The sequence below is a fragment of the Pinus tabuliformis genome, chromosome 6 (genome assembly GCF_031772625.1).
Source record: "Pinus tabuliformis cultivar Carrire ecotype Pingquan chromosome 6, CPIR1, whole genome shotgun sequence".
Taxonomy (NCBI): domain Eukaryota; kingdom Viridiplantae; phylum Streptophyta; class Pinopsida; order Pinales; family Pinaceae; genus Pinus; species Pinus tabuliformis.
The window spans coordinates 461,922,468-461,941,407 of NC_142292.1; the positions used below are offsets into that span (position 1 = coordinate 461,922,468).

An 18,940-nucleotide genomic window follows, 5' to 3' on the forward strand; every position below is an offset into this window, starting at 1 on the left:
TTTTAGCTGATTGGCTAGTTTAACTGGGAGACAAATGAGTTAACAATAGTTCTACTAGTAAACTAACCTTCAACTAACCCAACTAGTAACTATAATTAAGTTAACTGAGTTCAACTGAAATAACTGATCTAGATTACAAAATTTTAGCAATCATTACATGCACAACTTTATTCCAAACCTACAAAAGTTGAATTTGTTGATCTAACTAAGTGACAAGGCCATGTCACTCAATCTAAATGCAATCTGTGTCATCCAAATGATGTGGAAAATCAAATTAGTCAATTTTACTAAGGCACAAGTCAAATCGAACCTGTCCTGATACAATTTCTAACAATCATCTAATTAAAATGTAGATAGCTCTATCGAACTCATGCAATTGCCCATTTTTTTATTCCCCTAACATTATATAAGAAACAAATCCCTCCCATGACTCATCCACAATACATATTTAGGCCTAGGGTTCTATGCTCTTCCACAACAAATGCCAGAAAATAATGTAGGAAAACTTCATCCCACTGATTGGTTTCCATTTTCATGGGATTCTCTAATCAGAATCCTTCTTGAAACAAAATCCCCAGAGAAACATTTAGTTAACCAAGAATGGTTAGATTCATCCTGAATCATGTCAATGCTGGAAGGTTGTTGTCTAGAATGGGAAAAGTGAGGAGGGAGAATTTGACCTTGATATAAGAGTAAATTTCGAGTTGCAAAATCATGGCCAACTGTAAAGTCATCATACATGATATTAATGTACATTATTTCTCCTATGTTTGATCAATTTTTTCTTCTTTCCTCTTCTAGGAACTGCTCAAGCGAAGGATTGATGTTTCTATGGCAGTCATGGTTATCAGAATCTCTGCATAATCTGCACCAACTCTTAAGTTCCTTTGGCCTTGCAATCTATGTACTCCTGGGTGCCTCAAATTCTCTATAGGGAATTTCTTGTCTGGGAACAAAAACTCTTGGAGATATCACAACATCATATTTAAAAGCCATAAATATTCCTAAAGTGATTATCTTATCATAGAATAAGGAACTTGTTGACTACAATACAAAACTGGAAATAGATTATGAATGTCTGAAATATGCATCTAAGTTGAATACAAGGGAGAAGGATAATGTACACTAAATTTTTCCCTTGGGGACATCACTAATGGGAGGAAGGAAGAATGATCAATATCAAAAGAACATGATTTGGGTGATGAAATAATGGTGATCAATGATAAAATTATTTATCAAGGCTACTATTAAAATAAAACCCATCAAAAAAACCTTCAATATTCATAACTAATGAATAAAATCTCTATGAGTCTCACAAGAACAATGAAATATCACAATCATAGGAAAAATATATCATTGTAATCCATCAATAACGATGTAAGTGACAAGAATCTACACATATTTCTCATCAATAACAGCAACAATGAATCCCCATACCCAATAAACCTTCATCAACAACAATGAAATCACAAGCAATATATGAGAAAAATATTCATTTGGGTTATCATAAGTTCAATAAAAGAAGCATTTTAGCAACCATTAACCACATTCAAGAAACACGATCAATAGGAATTTAAAAAATGTCAGTGGGCAAGTTGGGTCACCTCAGTGCCTAAATCTGATGAAGAGTATGAAGAAAATATTGGAGAAACAATGACCATGGCATCCAAAAAATTGGGCTCTGCAACAATGAGATTCTCTATGACTCAACTCTCAAACTGGAGCGCTAAAAACCTAAAAAAGCAAATCAAATTCCCACCATTGATATCAACCCATCAAATATGTTTTTTAGTCAATTTTTGTAGATCGCCAAATGACTGTGGGATATGCTCGATGGGCCTATTATTGGGGAATGTGTTGTGGAAGGAAATTTTGTTATCATTACACTATAAGTTATACATATTTTGAAGGACCTAGACTCTCTTGTTATGGAAGATCTGGTGCATTTGAAAAAAATGAATTGTTTTGAAAGGGATTGTTTGGCTTCTTAATATCAGAGCTAGGCTTGTCAAAGAACCCTGTGTCTGCCAGAATTTGAGGCTTGTCTATTCAAATTCCAATTCTTCTCTTTCGGATTTGTTATTTTTTTCTTGGGATTGAATTAATTTAAATTCCCATTTTTTCCTTTTATGATATTTTGTCTTCTCTTTTTCATTGTATGTGCTTTTCCACTCCCAGTTTACATGACATTTCTCATTAATTAACATTAAGACTTTCACTTATAATTTTAGCTTATGTAGTTTGTGAGCCTTTTGAAAGTGGTGTTCCCATGTCTTAACAATCGTAGGAGAAATGTTTGTTAAACATATAACAGATATTTGAAACCTTCCTGACCATAAGAAAACATTTATCCCTCATATCTTGAATTTTATAAAAATTTATAAATTACTTTTTTTAATTAATAAATAAACTAAAATTTAAAAAATCATTTACACATTTTACAATTTTAATATATTATTAAATACTAAGAAAAAATCCTACCATTTGAAGTTTTAATTATTAACTATATTCTACATTTGTTTCTCTTATGACATTTGACTCAGAAGCAAACGAAGTTAATTGCTTTCCTTACATTAGAGTTAGTCCATCAAAAACTAAACTTGAACATGGTAATTTGGACAAGAGGCATCAAAAACCTGGATTTTTGGTGTAGTACATGAAGGATATCCATGCACCTTCTGCGATATGGGTGGCACTGGGAGGAGCCAATAACCTTCTACAAAGTTTCTTTTATTATTATTAAATCAAGAGAGGGGCATATTCTCCTAATCATGTGTTTTTTAATAATCATTAGTTGTTGATTATTCGACAGTTAAAATTTTAAGCCACCATCAGATATCTGACAATGATCTGAAGAAACCAACCATCAGATATTCAACAATGATCTGAAGAAACCAACCATCGTATCTATAAAAAATTCGTCGCACCGAATTGCTAGTCTTTGTTGGATGTCTAATGGTTGTAAGAAAGAACCAATATTTGGATCCATAAAACATTCACGCATGAAAATTCTATCCAACATAACCAACCGTCGGATTTTTACATTCAAATTGACACTTTCTCATCCAAGTGATTGTACCTCTAAATAGGTTAAACACATATCCACTTGTAGATATTCTCTGATCCATATCTCTAGCCCAATCTACATCAACAAAGCCATGTATGTCCAACACTGTCCAATCTTGGTCTTCTTTGGTAGCAGAAACCATAATCATTGTTGCCACACAGATAACTAAAAACCCACTTTACTGTTGTCCAATGCTCCTTCCTTGGTTTTGACATAAACCTGCTCAATAATCCCATTGCATGTGCAATATATGTTCTCATACAAATCATTTCATACATCAAATAACCAATTTCACTCACATATGGAACACATGACATGTCTCTTTCTCTTCCTATGTCTTGGGACAATGTTAATCAGATAAAATTTACACGTACATGAATGTAAACCTTCACCATTTTACTATCATGCATATTAAACCTCTATAATATTGTCTTGACATACTTCCTCTAATTTAACCAGGGCTTCCTCTTTTCCCAATCTCACTTAATTTCCATCCCCAAAATGAAGTTTACAATGCCAAGATCCTTCATGTCGATTTAGAGGACAATTAGGTCTTCACATACTAGATAATTTCTTTGTCATTTCTAATCAACGATATATCATCCACATACAAGACCAAATAAAGAACATGATCACCAACTAATTTATAAAATACACAGTGATCTGCTTTGTTAATTGTGAAGCCAAGTCCATATATATATATATATATATATATATATATATATATATATATATATATATATATATATATATATATAGATAGATATATGCATCAATTTTTAATACCACATCCTTGGTGATTTCTTTAACCCATACAAAGACTTCCTTAACCTATACACTAGTTCTTTCTTATGCTTCACTCTAATGCCTTCTAGTTGTTTCATGTAGATATCTTCTTCCAAATCCCCATCTAGGAATGTTGTTTTCACATTCATATGTTCTACCTCAAAATTGAAAGAAACAATAACATATGGGAGTAATCTAATAGAGGATAACTTGGAAAAAGGAGAAAAAATATCACCAAAATCAATTCCTGGCACCTAGGAATAACCTTTTACTGGTAAACAAGGTTTTTATTTCTCCGCTTTTCCTTTTGCATTCATATTCTTCTTAAACATCCATTTTCTACCAATGGGTTTTCTTCTCGCTGATAATTCTACTAGATCCCAAGCTTCATTCTTGTTCAAGGTTTCCATTTCTTCAACAATCGCCTTTTTCCAAAGTTTTCCATCCTTTAAATCAATTGCTTCTGTGACAATTCTAGGAGCATAATAAGTAATAGATAAAGATAAATTTGAACATAAATCAAATGGAATATACCTCTCTATCTTCCTTCTTTCTTGAACTGATCTCCTCAAAATCAGAGTGTGTTGTTCTTATCCTTCTGATTCATGTTATTTTTTAGAGTTTGATTCATCATCCTTCAGTTCAAACTCTATCTTCTTTGATTCCTTTTCTCTTGGTAGGAATTCTTGTTTCATGACATCCTTCACTTCTCTAAATACCACATCTTGAATGTATACTACCTTCGTTGTTTCTTGGTTCCAAATCTTTTAACATTTTAAACCATCTTTATACCCAATAAATATGTTCCTTTTAGATTTACTATCCAACTTGGTTCTTTTGTCCTTTAGAAAATGTACATATGCATCACATCCAAATGCCCTGATAATTGTGAGAGAGACAGGGTTTCTTACCAATCTATACCTCATCTGGATTCTTATCCTCCAAGGCTAATGAAGGTGATATGTTAAACAGAAAATGTGCAAAATCCACTGCCTCTTCCTAGAATTCTTTCCCTAATCTAGCATCAATAAGCATGCTTCTTTCCTTTTCCATCAACATCATGTAATTATTTCTACAACTCCATTATATTAAGGTGTGTATGGAGTAGTGTTTTAATGTGATATACCACACTTCTTACGGAACTCTTTGAATTCTTTCTTGTAGAACTCTCCACTATTATCTATCCTCAACACCTTAATCTTCTTCTTTGTCTGATTTCCCACTGGGGCCTTAAATTATTTAAGTCTATTAAAGACTTCAGATTTCTTCCTGAGAAAATATATCCATTTATTCCTCGAGAATTCATATATAAAGGAAATGTAGTACCCACATTTTCCTAGCGATGGAATCGAGAAAGGTCCAAACACATCATTGTGCACAAGCTCTAATATTCTTTCTTCCCTCTTAGCAACACAGGAAAAGCTCACCCAATTCTACTTCCGATATACATAATATTCACAAAAATCAAAATCCAGAGAGAAATTAGACATACCTTCTACCATGCCATTACCATGTAGTATCCAAAGGCCCTTCTCTTCAATATGTCCCAGTCTTTGATGCCACAACATAGCCTTTTCACCAAAGACTACAAGATTTTCTGCTCCACTTTCAAGAAAAACAAAATTTTTAAAGCCATCAATAACGATGCTTCCCATAATCTTGTACAGAGTTCCAATTTAACTCCCCTCATCAATATGTGTGATCCTTGAACCATCTTGTAGTCTGTCTCTTTCGCAAACAATGTCTTTACACTTGCATCATCCATCTTGCTTATAGAAATTAGATTTATGCCCACTCCTAGAATGTGCAAAACTCCAAGAAGTGTTCACCTAGGAAGACATCACCACCATCATATTTCTCATATTCATAGAATCACACCCTATGGGGAGTCATATGAAAGGATGCACCTGATTAAATCAACCATGCCTTATGATCTACATGTATACTCGAAAAATCCAAGTACACATACCCACCTTCAACTGAGGTTGTTTTCACTTCTGTAGAAGGAGCATCATTAGGTCCCTTTCCTTTCTTAAGAGTTTTAGATTTATAATATTTCTTGTAGTAGCTTTCTTTTCACATTTCTAGTATACCTTTACAAATTTTCCTAGAGATTTAGATCTCTCTTTATATTTAGATCTCCCACTTGAGGACTTATTCTTATTTATGGTCTGAGAGCATCCTCTTATAGACAAGGCATCTCCATTTTGGTTCTCCATGTTTTTCCATTTCATCTCCTTAACATCAAGGATGAGATTATTTCATCAAATTTCAAGGTAGTTATATTGTTACCTATGGTAACAACTAGATTATCCCACGAGTCTAGTAGAGAACACAACAAATTGATACACTTATCTTCATCTAAAATTTTAATATCAACCAAAAATAACTAACTTACCACAATATTGGAGCCATTCTAAGCTCTATCATTGAGTCTCCATCCCTCATCCTTAGACTATATAGCTTCTTCTGCATGAACAATTTCTTTACCGAGGACTTAGACTAATACAAACTCCCTAACTTGTCCCAAAAATCTTTTGCTATAGTTTCTCTTGAAACATTCAATAACACTGAATATAATACACACAACCGTATTGTGCTCGTTGCCTTCCGATCCAACTTATTCCAATCCTCTGTCAACATTGTTGTTGGTTTGGTACATGGATCCACCATGATCCATTGATCTTTATCCACCAACAAATCCTCCATCTTGAGCTTCCACAACTTAAAATTGTGTTCATTGAATTTCTTGATCTCTATCTTTCTATTGTTCGCCATTTCCTTTCACCACAAAAATTGATCCCATAGATCTCCCACTATAATATGGTCTACACGGGCCCGACAAAAAACCCTCTGCTGCAATGGTGTCCTCTTGAAGACAAAAAATACTCTGATACCAAGTGAATATTTTAACTCTTTATAGAAATTACCTACAAAAAAAATCTTGAAAAAAAACAAAAAAATATACAATGGTGAGAACAAAAAATATACATAAATATTTTTCTCCTGGAACCCGAAACTAGGAAAAACTAGATTGATTTTTCATTATATTCATTTCAATGTTATAATACATTGTATACATGTTGAAGCATTCATAAAACCCCAATCCATTAACCTTGAATTATAATCATAGTTCCCTTAATTAGATGTATAGTATACCAAGGGAAAAACCATCATACTTAAAACTATGCACAAAACCATGGGTGGGTCAACCCCAAAAAAAAAAATGGGCCACTGCCCTGAATCCCATGCACAGGGGCTACATCCCCCCTGAAAACCCCCGCAATAGGGGGTCTATCACCTACCCTACAATCCCCCTATTGCACTCTATGCAAGGTAATAATGCTTGAAGCTAGTCATGCAAAGAATATAACATGTACACAACATGAATGAAGTAAAGGAGGAAATGCTCCTCATGATTAATGAGTTATAATTGTATATTAATACTTTAAACCAACATGTGAAGAAGATAGAAGACCATCTCACCCTCCCACTTGACCCAAGTAGCTCTCCTAGTGGTGGAAAAGTTCCAATAGAGATGGATCCCTCTAACTCATCTCAGTAAACATGAAATATCAATGTTTATTTTATTTTCTCTATTAGTTTTTCTTATCAATATATTATAACTAATTCATTAGACAATAAGGGTCTCAGACACTTAACTGTTTTTTAACTCTCTTTTGAACACCATGTATGGATGTTGAAGAGTTTATGGTTTTTCCACTAATTTGGTTTCACTGGTAGCAAATCAAGGAAAACCAAGACTATATGTTATGTACTTCTTTGATTAATCAATAGAAAATTTAACCTTTCAAAAAAGCACTAACAACATAACCAAATATGGTCATTAAATAACATTCCCATATAATATAAAATTACCCCTTGATTTTTACTGTGAGAACAAATACAATTAGATAAGAGGATGACACTAAACTAAAATAAAGATAATGGCAATGGAGAAAATGACAAGGTTACGGCATCCCTCTTTTCCTAGTCACACTTTTGCAAACTCCCATGCACTTTATTTTTTTCAAAGTTTTGAGAATAAAATCAATAATTTTAGCTCCAACTTTTAGTTTTCGAAACAAGAACTTTTCCCAATGTCACTTTGCATGTAAATCTTCAAAATTAGAACAACAATGTACTTAACTTGTTGCTATTATAAATCATAACGACCTAATTTATATTAACACCATATCAAAAATTTAAGTTGCATTGTTCACATGTTTTTCTTTGCTATAACACACTTAGAGTTGAACTTAATAACACAAGATAATGTAATCAGCTACCCCTAATCAAACCCATCTCTACCACTCAAAACAATTTACACCAAATTTAATCACATAATAACTATATTTAATAGCATTGTATTTATTAAAATATAAACAAAATTCATCACTATAATAACACTTGTTTTGATACAACAACACATACATTTTCTTAAATAAATATGTTCTATGGACACATATCTATATTTTAAAAAATAAAAAATTTAACATTAATTAATTATACTTAAAATATATTCATAAAAAATATAAAAAATCAAAGCCAATCACTTGGTGTAAATATTAAATATTTATTTTTACCAAAAAAATTACAATAACAATTACATAAATAATTACAAACTTAACATTGTGTCGTAAACTTAAAAACCATAATTTACTCAAACTTATCCGAACCTTAAGTTCAAAAATATGCATGAGTCTCAAATTATCAATGTATTCCGACTTCACATGATTTTGAAAACCTTATCACTCTCAGAAAAATTTCACAAATTTTTATCACCCTTGAAAATTTTCACAAATTTTTAAAATCTCATTGACTTATTTAATTATATTATAAATAAATAGTATAAAAAAACTAAAAGTATTTCATATTTTTTAAATCATTATAAAAATTATCTTAATAATTTTCTTTTATTTTCTAATATAAATTTATATAATTTTTGAAATGGAGAATGTTTTAATCACCCACATCACATATGTGTGAAAAGAATGGCTAGTTTCCTTTCGTCTTTGATGATTGGTATATTTAACGAAGAAGGTCAGAGAGTTATGATAGGTTTTCCACCTGTATAGAGGTGAGGATATCCACCTCCTAAAATTGTTTTTGGGTTTGAAATTAATTACACAAGACCCAAAGGTATTTAGTTCAAGTGAAATCTTGTCCCCTTACCTATTACAAATTGGTAATTTTAGATGGCTTAATTTTTTTAAATAAACAGTAATAATTAAAATTGCATTAGCTGATAACAACCAATAATAATTATGATGATGATGATGGTTAACGTCCGCTGAGACCAAACATTGGTCTATCGGACCTAAAGAAACAAATTATTTATTTTGATTTAAGATTTTATTCCTATGCTCAAAAAGCTTGGAGAGAAGCCTCTTGAGCTCACTATAATTTTGACATTGTAAAATGTTAGGAAGGTCAGTATTGTAACAAAGATTGTGAAACTGAGATCTAATGTGGTTGTAAGCGGGGCACTCTAAGAGGAAGTGGTTTTCATCCTCGATGTTCCTATTCTCACATATATGGCAGATCCTTTCCATCCATGGCGTTTTAGGCATTGCCCAATGCCCTGTTTCACTATGGAGCTCATGAGAATTCATTCTAATCTTGGTTATATTAATTTTCTTCTTTGAGCTAGTTAAAATAGAGAGATACTTTTGATCTTCTAGGGTGGGGTTGATGACCTTCTTATAATAACTTAATTTTCTTTTAACCATTAAATCTTTCTCACACCACATTTTTTCTTTGAATTTAGAAGTAACAATATCTTTAATGTTATTTATGTTTTGCAATGCATCATTCTCGTTGATCTCCCAATAGTTTAACCAAGCCCTTGTGTCTTTATACCACCCCCGATTGAGCCTTAGGTGGTTTTGGCTGGAATTTAAAGCTAACTTAGGAAGTCTATGATCGTCTATGTTATTGAGTTTGTGCTTGTACAACAGAAACCTAATCATAGCTAGGCTCTCAATAGGGGAAATACCTGCTTCTATAAGGAGGATAGGATAGGGTGTATTACTTTTAATTTTCAGGTTATAAGTTATAAAACGCTTTTGGATTTGCTCAATCTTTCTCCATGATTCTCTTGAGATGCTGCAACCTCAAACCTCACAGCCATATAAGATAACAGGAGTGACTAAAGTTTCAAAGAGGAACTTCTTTTTATCCCACATTACAAGTTTTGTCATTTTACAATTATTTTCAAGACCAAAATAAGCTTTCCACCCCCCATTAATCCTTTTCTCAATGCTATGGTTCTAGTTGAGCTTGTGATGAATATCAATTCCTAGGTACTTGTAAGAATACACTTCCTCCAAGTTATTATTGTCATACATAAAATTAGCGTAAGTGTCCTTCTTAGATTTGATAATCATAACTTTTTTTTTGTCAGTGTTAACAGTCATACCCATGGTAGAGCAGAAATCCTTAAGAAGCCTGAGTTGCTTATCAAGATCAGATGGGCACCTTGCCAAAAGAACAATATCGTCAGCATAGAGAAGAAGGATGACGACTATCCCAGCTAAGATCGTGCCATCACATCCTGCTTCCTCTAAATAGCCTTCGAGCTTATCGATGTAAATGCCAAATAAGGTAGGGGAGAGGGGGCAACCTTGTTTAACTCCAATGTTACACTTAATATCTTTCGACCACCCCTCATTGCTCTTTAGCTTGGAAATTACATTCTCGTATAACCTTATAGCGGCAACTCTCAACTCGAGAGGAACCTTTAGCTCTTCTAATCTATTCCAAAGGTTGTATCTAGGAACCATATCGAAAGCCTTTCTAAAGTCCACAAAGCAACAAAATAAATTGGATTTATCATTACGACATTCCTCCGCAATGATCCTAAGCGTAACAAGGTGGTCTGTTGTTGAGTGATGCCTTCTGAAACCTGCTTTGCCTTTAGCCCGCTTACCTTCACTTTCAAGCCATATGCTTAACTTCTTTTCCAAAATACTACCATATAACTTGGCTAAGAGAGGGCTGATCATAATTGTCCGGTAATTAGAGGGGTTATTTGTATCCCCACTTTTAAAAATAGGGATAATGAGACTCTCAGTCTAAGGTTTAGGGAACCCTTGCTTGACTGCTTGATTGAAAAGCTTGTGGATGTGGGGGATGAGGATAGGACCTCCAATTTTTAAGATTTCCGGCTGGTAACCTTCAATGTCCTTAGCTTTCCCATTAGCGAGGCGATTAACCCCAAACTTAATGTCTTCCAAAGAGAAAACTTCTTTCGTTGTGAGCAGGGTTTCCAAATTATCCATGACATTTGGAGATTCATAAAGCTTTTTAAGATAGGAATTCCAATCGTGAAGAGCAATTTTATTATTATCTTTAGTCTTCCTAGTCAGAATCTGCCTCCAAAATTTCTTAGGAGCTACCTTAGAGAGGTGTAAGAGATTCTCCTATCTTTGACGAATGTACTACCTCTTTTTCCTTTTAGTTAGGGCTTTATATATTTTTATCTTGTCCATTTTAAGAGATTCATCAACAACTTTCTTAATTGCTCTCCTTGCACTTTTACAATCTTTGTCATATCATGGATTGGTTTTGCTATTTCTTTTATTATTTGAAACTTCAATTGAGAACTTGTTAATAGAATATGAGAGGGTTGTAGTAAAATTATGATAGAGGTCTTCTATGTTGTCTATACTAGATAAAGGAAGCAAATTAGTTTTTAATTCATTTAGAAAGAGATCATTTTTATTTTTATCAAATATTAAGTTCTTTTGGCTGTAAGTATTATTTTCTGTGAGAACTCTATGCATGACAAAATTGAGAGTTATAAGTAAAGGCCTATGATCAGAGTCAGGTTCGTGGTTATTTAAGATGTCAAAATTTATTATTTCGTTGTATAATGGGAGATCGGAAATAACGTAGTCTACCACGCTGCTACCAAGTCCATGGATGCAGGTCATCTTGCTGGAATTGGGCCACTTCTTTAGACTATTGCAAATTATGAGATCCTGAGCACTACAAAGCTTGACTAGCTCCGACCCAAACAAATTTTCCCCGAGGTCTTCAGAGCTCCTTTTGTACCTACTAGCCAGAGTAGGGTCTTCGTCTAACCAAAGAGGATTAGGGTTGGAATGATTGCTTAGAATAATAGCTTGGTTGTTTGAAGTTTGAGCATTAAAGTCACCTATTAAAAGGATATTATCGTCATTCCTTAGGCTAGAAATATCATTCTCTAAACCATTGTAAGGGTTAGTTTTATCTAGATTCTTCTTCTTATAGAAGTTAGAATTGATGGGGGGGAAATAACATATTGCTATGTAGGACTTTTTATTATTAATATCTTTGATCTCTATCCAACTATATTGGTTGTGAGGGTCGTTTTTATAAATCCTAGCATGGGGGGAGATGTTCTTCTTAATGTAACAAGCTATTCCCCCAATGCCTCTACGGGAGGATCGCTTGTTCCAGGTAGACCATAGCGTAAAGCCATCTATGTTAGGGACCTTAGATTCTTCGTGCTCCCAAGTTTCAAGAAGCAAAATAATATCAACATCATTTGAAATCCAACTTAGCTTGGGGCCTTTATTCCATGGGAAGCCTCGACAGTTCCAAGAAAGGATCTGGAGCATGTTTAATTGCTATTTATTACTATCTTTTTGGTTTCTATCTCAAATAAAGGCTTTTCTATTTCTAATTATTGCCCATTTTCCTTCCTTTCTAGCTTCTTTTACTTTTTGAACCTCATTTCTTAATTCTGCTTGATCTTCTGGAATGAGATCTTCATTTATGAATATTCCAGTTCCTTTTAGACTTGAGGTTTTACTAAGTATGTTGTACTTATAATCAGTGGAGCTCACCTTTATGCGGATTAGTCTTCCTTTATTCTCAGTTAATTTCCGCAACCTTGTTGCTTCTGTGAGACACACTGTTTCAATTTGTAATCTATTATGTAATTCTGTTTGGGCTAAGGCTAAAGTATCCTCATCTACTTCCTCTTTTAAACCGAAGATTATAAGGTTCAAGGCCCTTTTGTTACGTTCGTGGTCTAATTCTATTAATTTTTTCATTTCATCTTTAATTGCTTTGATATTTAACTTATCTACCACATTATTTAGGATGAGGCAGTTATTAACTTTTTCTTCTAGTTCTTTAATCATGTCTTTCATTTTAAGACTCTCTAAAGTATCAGCATCTCCTTGCTAGGATGGTTGGTTAGTATCTTGGTTTTGTTTTTCTATAACCTGCAATCTAGTCTCCATTGCCTCCATTTTATTCTCCAGCAGTTCTATTTTAGTTTCTATTTGTTTTTGGATTGTATCTTCAAAATATGCAAATTTATTTTCCAGCATGGCTTCTAACTATTTTTGTAGCTTGGTTTCTCTTTCTTCTCTACTTTTCTCTAAAGACTCTATATACTCATAAAGGCTTTGTAGAGTAACTGTGCTAGGTCTGCCCTTGGTAATCTTTGGTAACTGTGGTGAAATATTCATACTTGAAATTATATGAACAAATATGTATTAGAAAAAGAAAAAAAGAAAAAGATAAGGAATGTGTGCACCTGATATCAGCAAACCTGACTGCAGATCGCCCGTGCCCACCCCAGCCCGTAGACCGAAGAATATATGCGAAGAAATATATAGAGTATGTTTTTAACTCTTTCACCGAGCCTCAGAACTCTTTCACCGAAGAATGTATGCGAAGAATATATAAAGTACGTGTTTAACTTTTTCACCGAGCCTCATAACTCTTTCACCGAAGTATATATAGAGTACGTGTTTAACTCTTTCACCGAGCCTCAAAACTCTTTCACCGAAGAATATATGCGAAGAATATATAGAGTATGTTTTTAACTCTTTCACCGAGCCTCATATGCGAAGAATATATAAAGTACGTGTTTAACTCTTCACCAAGCCTCAGAACTCTTTCACCGAAGAATATATGCGAAGAATATATAAAGTATGTTTTTAACTCTTTCACCGAGCCTCAGAACTCTTTCATTGAAGAATATATGCGAAGAATATATAGAGTATGGTTTTAACTCTTTCACTGAGCCTCAAAACTCTTTCATCGAAGAATATATGCGAAGAATATATAAAGTAGGTGTTTAACTCTTTCACCGACGCTCATAACTCTTTCACCAAAGAATATATGCGAAGAATATATAGAGTATGTTTTTAACTCTTTCACAGAGCCTTAGAACTCTTTCACCGAAGAATATATGGGAAGAATATATAGAGTATGTTTTTAACTCTTTCACCGAGCCTCGTGAAGAATATATGCCAAGAATATGTAAAATACGTGTTTAACTCTTTCCCCGAGCCTCAGAACTTTTTCACCAAAAAAATATATGCGAAGAATATATAAAAAAGAATATATGCGAAAAATATATAAAGTAAATGTATCCACGAACTAACTAAGCATTTTCCAAAGCCAAATCAATGAGTAAATGTATGTGCGGACGTGAGATAGAAAATGCTTTTGAATCTTCAAGAAAGGCGGGCTTCTGGAACGAGCAAAAACGAGGATTGGCAAATGGGGTGATGATATCAATTTTTCTTTGATCAAAACAAATATTATCCGAAAGCGGCCAAAACCCATCAACATCTCAATCATGTAGCTGCCCAATTTTCTCCCTATGAATCTCCAGAATCATAGCCGTGAAAATCCATCTATAACTTTATCCTGTAGCTGCCGAATATTCTGACTAACAGAAACCAAAATAATTGACTCACTTAGAGCTGCCAAAAACCCACTAATAATTTAATCCTGTTGCTGCTCACTTTTCTTACAGAATAATTGACTCGTTGACGCGCAAACGATGCCCAATCCCACTGAGGTGAAGTACCATGGGCCTCCACAGCCTGCTTCGAGATAATTTGTTGAGTGGTCAGAGAAATGGGTACCATGCAAATGGAAAACGTCTATGCTTTCGTACTTTGTTCCTTTCTTTGAAATGTACTCTTTTGTATATTGTTCGTAATATTTTGTATGGTGTTCCTTTGTTTGTATAAATAAAAATAAAAATAATAATAATTATAATATTTATTGAATTAAAATTAATAAAAATAATAAATTTATTAAATTAAATTTATTATATTATATTATAATTTTATTTTTATTAATAAAATTATAATTTTTTATTATATATAACATTAAAATAATAAATCATAAATATAATTTATTTATAATTAAAAATAAAAATATTAAATATGTATAAAATATAAATAGTATTTATAAATTAACATTTTTATCACTATAAAAATTAAATAATAATTTATACTAGTAACCATTATATTTCAAAATTTAATAATTAAAATTAATATTGTGTGTGTATGTCAAACATGTATTGTAATTATATGTATTATTATAGTTTTAGCAAAATAAAAAATAAAGAACATTTTTATATATGGAGATGTGAAATGAAGATAAATAAAAATAATATTATTAAGAAGTAGTATATAGCTATCTTAATTGAGAAAGCATCTAAATAAATCAAATCTCTTGGAATGTAAATTTTCCTCAAGTTTCACATTCCAAAAAAAAAAAAAAAATTTGAAAAAATTAATCCCTCCAACATTTCGTAAATATATAGTTAAGATAGAATTATATTAATTAATAATAATAATATAATTTTAAAATCAAAATTAAATTAAATATTATATTATTATTTATTTTAAATATAATTATCTATATAAAAAGCAATATTCTAGATATTAAAATTATTAATAATTTGGCAAAGCTAGACTCCAAATTGGTGTATGAGAACCCCTTGTTTGTGGGACAAGGGACCCAAGGCATATATACTCTACCCCTCGGGCTAAAACCTATGACCTTTTAAGAGGAAACACATGCTCTTAACCATTATGCCCACTCAAGCTCTTAACCATTATGAATGTTGAGACATTTTCGGTAAAAATCACATAAAGAAACTTTAAGTGGACGAAGAACCAAATCATGGCATTAGATTAAATAGATGGAGAGATAAATTTTCTAGCCACTAGAAAATAATAGCTAATTTTGACTAAAGAATTATCATTAATTAATATACCATTTTTTTAATTAAAATTAAAAAAATAAATGGAAAATAATTGTAAATAAAAAATTAAATTAATTTTTTTATTATTATTATTTTAACCAAGCTAAATTCTGTAATAATAATATCAAACTTAAATTATTCTAAACAATAAAACTAAATAATAATAATAAAACAAATAAACAAAATAAAAATAATAAAATGATATTTAATTATTCTAAATAATAAAACTAAAAATAATAATAAGAAAAAAAAACAAAATAAATAAAATATAAATCAAAATAAATTAACGTAATTTTATTATTTAAATCCAAAAAATAAAATCAAAATAATAAATTGACACAATTTTATTATTTAAATCGAAAAAATAAAATAATATAAAAATCAAAATAATGAATTAACATAATTTTATTATTTAAATCCAGAAAATAAAATAAGAAATGAGTAAAAAAACCATTTGAAAAATTAAACTAAAAATAATTTTATAATAAAATCAAACCAAAATCCCAATAAAAAATTACTAATAAGATCAGTAAAACAAACAGTATCTCCGTGCGGAGACGTTAATCAACTAAACATTTACATTACATAACATAAACTTCATGCTGAATATTCAATACACGTTTTTGAGAACCCACCATTTTTCCATATGTTGCAATACATCTAGCTAACCACTACTACCAATGATCTGTCATTCTAAGTGGGTGAGTCAGAATTTCATAATAGCACTCATTAAATGAGTATACGGGCACCTTGCTAATTGTATACATAACACTAACAACAATATAAAATGCGCACTCAATACCATAATATTCCCTATGCTTGCCAATGCGTTATTAGCATTAAAATAATTATTGCATTTACATTATCTTTTTATAAAAATTATTGTATTTTTTAATAATAATAAGCATGATGGTTTAGGTGGATTGTTTGTTTCGCTATCTAATCATTTTAATTTTTATAAGTTATAGGTTGATTTGATGTGATAAGGTTAGAAGCTTAGATACCTCATGGAATATAAATCCACTCTAAATGTTTTAAGAGTTCCCAAATCTAAGTCACACATTATTGCTTACTTATTATTATTTATTGATCTTAGAATCTTTTACTAATTTATATTGAAATTATTTTTTGATTAATTAACAATAAATAAACATTTAATGACTTATGTAATGGATTCTTATAGTTAATTTTCTTAAATTTCATTAACTTTTGATAATAGATAAGTAAACTTCAATTCCATTGAATTATATTTCTATGAGTATTTAGTGACTTTTGTACCTTGGTTATTAATTTGAATCCTATTACACTTTTTAAGGATATTTCTAATGACATTTCCCTTTTGACTTTTCTACTAGACTTTGATTCAATCAGAGTTTAATCCCAACCTTTAATAGATTAGACCCCATACTTACTGGCCAAGCACTAAGTCAATTACTACCAGAAACAATCATTATAATGGATCATCATCAAGTTTTGATGACTCAAAGGGCTTGATATGAAATTAAAGCTTGAAATACTTTTGTATGTTGAATGTAGCTTATTCTAACATTATAAATAAAGTTTAATTGAGCAATTAAAAATATGTACATGCAAAACAAACAATAATAAGAAAGGTTATAAAAACAAGTTGATAATGAAGTTCATCCTTCATGGGCTACATCTCCAGATCCACATTAAATGAGTAATCAATCCATAAAAATTATGCAAAAACTTGAAATGCTTTATTTCATCAACATTGATCTCCAACCTACATTAAAAATGCCTTCAAGAGCCCCATAGGAAGACTATAACATTGTTGGAATACTCTTCCCATCTACTTCCCACAAACAAAAAGTATTTATGGCCTTTATTTACCAAAATTTTGCTAGAAAATACACCTTAAAATAATTTTTACATAATATATTTCATAGTTTAAGCCACAATGCAATGGTAAAGCACAAGGATGGTGTAGGAGAGGTTCTGAGTTCAATCCTCAACTATCCATAAATTTTGGGATATAATATCATTCATTTGGCATAACCTCTAAAAATAATCTTATCAAAATGAATCCATAGAAAACTTAACACATTTGCAACCTTTGGTGCAATGGTAAGACTTGGGGTTGGCATATGGGAGGTTAATGGTTTGAATTGTGTGGGTGTATATTTTGTGGAATTTCATTTTAAAAAAACAACATAAACAATATAAAATTTTCCTAGTTTAACATGGCACACAAGTTAGCCTAGTGGTAAGGTGTAGAAATTGTGCCAACTAGGTTTGGCATTCAAATCTTGCAATTGCTACATTTTTGCAATACATAGTTGACATGCCATGCATCTAGTCCATGTAGACCTTCTAGAGGGTTCATGTGGTAGCTTCTAGTTGGTCCCCATGGTAACCTTTGGTTAGTCCACATGGTGTCATCTGTCAACCTCTAGGTGTGGCATGTGTCATCCTTGTGTGTCTCACCCTTGTCTTTCCTTCAACATTTGAAGGCCATAACTTTCATATATGTTGTCCACTTGAGCTCATTCCACTTGTGTTGGAAAGCTCTTGATAGGCTCTTCGACATGAAACATTTTCACCATTTGAAACTATCAATTTGGATTAATTGTGAGAATCCTTCTGGATCAATCCTCTCTATTAAGAAGCTTTTAGACCAATGTTTTTAAAACCAGCCTAACTAATCGGTTACCGGTCTAACAGGCCAGTCAGCAAGGCCACCGGTTGGAACCGGCTGAAAAACCCGGTCAAGAAGGCAATGTGGCAAAGTTTTGGCCCTAACCGGTCCTAACCGGCCAGTTCAGTCTTAAACCGGACGGTTACCTGCCATGCCAGCCTCCACCATTTGTATCGCTGGTTTGTTTGTGGGGATCCTATCTCTGACATGATTGGAAGCTTGGAAATGAATTATATGAGGATGACCAACATTCTCTCTCATCACTTGAACCATATATGCATCAGATTTCAGATCCAAGGAAGAAAAGTATGACGAAGGCCTTGTTGTAGCACCCCATGTTTATATTAAATAGTACGCATGTCATCATGTCTCAAATGAAGCACATTGTGATGATGAGATACAATTGCATGAAGGA

The 18,940-nt window shown here is 32.1% G+C and overlaps 1 pseudogene; it reads right to left on the reverse strand.

Moving 5' to 3' along the window:
- Window positions 1-462: 462 nt before the first annotated feature.
- LOC149259307 (uncharacterized) overlaps window positions 463-18,940 on the reverse strand; it is a 49,371-nt pseudogene continuing 30,893 nt past the window's right edge.